Raw genomic sequence first — 3,989 nt, 5'->3', positions numbered from 1 at the left:
CAGGCAATAGTTTTCTACCTGTTCCTGTGCTACCCATTGATTACTGTAACATCTGATCATTTCTTCAAGATTATTCAAGAAAACTAACCAAATAAGGTATTTTGTCAGTCTCACTGTGAAACTTCAGCATTTGCATTCTTGGGAATGCTACAAATTAAGTACTGGGAGAACAAAAACCTCATGATTTATTAATAGTAGCATTTATCCACCAACATTCTTCCTCCTACTGTAGGCCTGACAAGAGAACCAAATTAGGTTAGCAGTTCCATGAAGGTGAGGAAAACATCGTCAGTTCCTGTGATCCAGTCCCAGGCCCTCAGTTTAACCAAGGGGTATGACCTAGTCACCCTGTAAACCTGCTATTCCAGGATGCCTCCTACATTTCTATCATCTTCTGATACGAATTATCACAGCATACCTGCAATTACATTCCAGATTTCTGAGGTGGCAATTGATTAAAAAACCTAAGGAATGCAGAAAAGTAATAGATTTCAAGATGCTGAGAGTTCTGTCTGCTCAGTACATTGTTCTTTCTAACTTTAATCTACATTTAAAAGGTATTTTGGCTGTTTGTGTTGCAATTGTAACAACATGTAGACACAGACCAGTTTACAGTTTCTTGGCACTACATAATGAGCACCATAACTATGCTATTAACAAAACTATGTAGCATTTCAACCTATGTAGCATGGTCATGTTAATTCCAACACAATGAATACTGAAATCCACACCTTCAGCTCTCAATCCGTAGCACCTTGTTTCACACTGAAAACACTTCAGCAAGATGCTCAGGCAAAAACTCTTCTCAGGTTAAAGCACTTACTAGTTACACTACTTCTTGCTACTACATGCTTGAAATGCAGTTCAGCTGATTAGGAGGGAAATTAGTATCGCTGTTCTCTGGTTTCTCGGCTCTTCTGTTTCTTTCAAATTCCAATGGAAGTAATCAAAACTAGCCAATCCCTCCTTTCCTCTAGAGCTCTGCCAAAGGAAGGCACTCCATCAATAGTGTGTGCTGTAAATTTATCAGTAGCTATTCAAGAAGAGCCTAAACGTTCTACCAAAATTGATATTCCTAGCAAGGTTTTAAATTATTTTTTCTGAGTTTTTTTCTTCTAATGAAAGGATTTTACGTTGGTGACTGCAGCTCCTGAGGTACTTTAATGAACTTCTAACCTCATCTAAAAACATTAAGGAGCAAAAATGAGTCTCTAAACACTGAATTACATCCAGAAGGTGAATTCCTGCTATAAAGCTGACTTCTAATTGTCTGGCTTTAGGACCTCTGAGATGTCTCCATGTAAAGCTATACTGCCTATAAATAATGTGTTTCTGTAATGAAAAGCATGCTAATGGAATGGCTGCCTTTTCCCTCTTGCAATTACTTATTCAAGCAACTATTCATTGACAATAGATTTTATTTATTGATCTGGGTCAGATTAGTACAAAGACTTGACAAGCAACATCTTCACAGGCAGACATGCAGAGGCTCTCTGAAGGAAACCAGTTTCTTTGCCCTTATGGCTGCACCCACAGAAGGAGAAGGGGCAGGAAGGGCAGGTATGCTATGATATTGGTTTGAAAATACCAGATCGCCTGTGAAACGCTCTGCCTCCCGCCACGGGCTGTGGCTGAGCAGCAGAGTGTTGCCAACAGCACTTCTGCTGCCAACAGCAGGACAAGTGCAGGGATATAGTTCAGCCTCCTGAATACCCATCCCAGCCTGCGATTTCACAGTTGTTTTAAACAGGCGTATGTTTACAGCCCTGCTGAAAGGGAGGAGTCCCAGCACATTCTTGGTCACCTGGCACACACCAGTGTAAATGTTCCCATACCAGTCCTGGTCAGTACAAAGAGTTCAGTGGACACTTTTTGTGGGTGGACTAGTTTGCAGCCAGAAAACCCAACTACAGTATCACTGCACAAGTTATTCAGAGCCACAGGAAGCAGTGAAAAATGCCTAGCTGTGGGAGGGCTGGAGAATGTTTTCTGGCAGCAGTGAAGGTTCATGACAAATTAATGTGACCACGTAACCACAGCTTCCAAAGTGAGAACTAATGAGCTCCTTCCCCATTTTGATCCCTTTATAGAGAAGGGGGACAATGACTCCATTGCTCTATACTTCCCTATTCCTGTGATAAAACTGGGGTTCCAGGGACAACAAGGACACTGACAAGTAATTCACTAAGTGCAGAAATACAGGGCACTAACCACTGGCCACAGTCATTCAAAGAACATTTTGATGACCACTCTGTCTGTAGAACCAGAATATGAGGGCAATAAATTGCTCTGCCAGACTAGCAAGGCAGACAGCCCTACTACTTTAATGGAGTAAACTTCTACAAAGTCTGTTACTATGAAGCTAATCAAAGAACAACTAACTAGCTTGTACTAGAAATGCTTAATCCTAAATATTACTTCTTACAACAAAGTGTCCCATTTGTTCCTGGCAGTGGAGAAAAGGAACATCAGTTAGCATTTGAAAGTCAATACCTTCAATTTGAGTAGTAGGAGCAAATATTTGTACTTCTGAAATCACTCTTACAGCCTTTAAACTCTTAAATCTCATTAAATCCTTGGATTCTGAGATAATGTTTTGCCAGGAGGAGGATAGGGAGGAGTGCAAGGAGGAAAACCCAGACTCCTGACAGCTGCCAGTGTCCTCCAAAAAGCCTTTAGGTTTCATATAACTTTAAGAAATGCAAAAAAAGCACAGGTCAAGTTTCTTCTGTAGATCAAGGGCTACAACAGAAATGGAAAGAACAAATACATATTAGTTGAGGGGAACTCAAGGAAATCTATTAACAAATCTTGTGCTACTTCTCATGTTCCATTTTGTCTGTAAAACATCTTGCCTTGTTAAGTAATACTGAAGTACAGTACAGTCTACGTAAGACCAGGATTCAAAAGGATGGATTTTCATGCTGGGCTGTGGCTCATCTCAGAGCCAGCAGACGATGCTGGATGTTCTTTGCTTAAGGAGGATGGAGGGGAGATCAGGTGAGCTCCTGGGACAGTTTGCATCATTCAGCTTCCACGAGCTGTCTTGTCTTGTACATGAATTCAGCTCAGGAACATGCTACAAATCTCCACCTTGATGAAGAATGAATTTTATATAGATATCTCTTAAAGTAACTGAACCTAAGTTCATGCTTTTTTACATTTGCCTCAAACTGTATTCTGCTGTTTTAACTAACAAAACCCAACTGAACCAAGCTTAGAATTTGAAGCAGAAAAGTTATTACTAAAAAAATAGGTTTTTTTAAGATCTCTTCCTTTACCATGTAGCCTGGAAAGGGCTTGTGGATTAAGCTCACAACTCAGCTTCTAGAGGGTCATTTCAGTTGAACCTGTTAAAGCTTATTGTTTCAGTTGATACTTAGAACGAGGACAAGTTACGATAAACTTTTTCTTGGAGAGGGTGGCAGAAGAGGCAGAAAGAACTTCCAGTTAAGGAGAAAGCAGTATCTTGCATCTAACAAATGCAAAGGTTTATCTTTACATTTAACAACTTCACACTTAGGTTCCTACTGCATCTTTAATATATTCAATGCCTCATGTCAATTCTACTGTCAGAATCCTATAACAAGCATGGACATTTACTTAAAGAAGCATTAGAAGTGTACTTAGATACTGTTTGAGACACTACTGAGCAGTTTTCTTGCAGATAAAAGACCACCAACCACTCAGACCTCAAAAGAACCTGATGAAATAATTTGTTGCTGTTAACTTGCTCTCGGTGTAACAAGTCTCACAGAGGCACTCCCGTGGCTGGGCTGCAATTAAGTGTTACCCCTTAGGTGTATTTCAGCGTGAGGAACCTTGTGGGTATCAAACATACCCACCGCAGGAGAGCTGTTATTTACGTGCATTAGGGACCAGGATCAACCCGTTTTCTGCAGTCTAAATTCATAGAATCATAGAATTTTAGGGGCTGGAATGGACCTTAGAGATCATCTGCTCCCAACCCCCCCCTGCCACGGGCAGGG

This window comes from Acanthisitta chloris, unplaced genomic scaffold (genome assembly GCF_000695815.1).
Source record: "Acanthisitta chloris isolate BGI_N310 unplaced genomic scaffold, ASM69581v1 scaffold22846, whole genome shotgun sequence".
In the NCBI taxonomy this organism is placed as follows: domain Eukaryota; kingdom Metazoa; phylum Chordata; class Aves; order Passeriformes; family Acanthisittidae; genus Acanthisitta; species Acanthisitta chloris.
Note: the sequence above shows the minus strand (reverse complement) of the source record.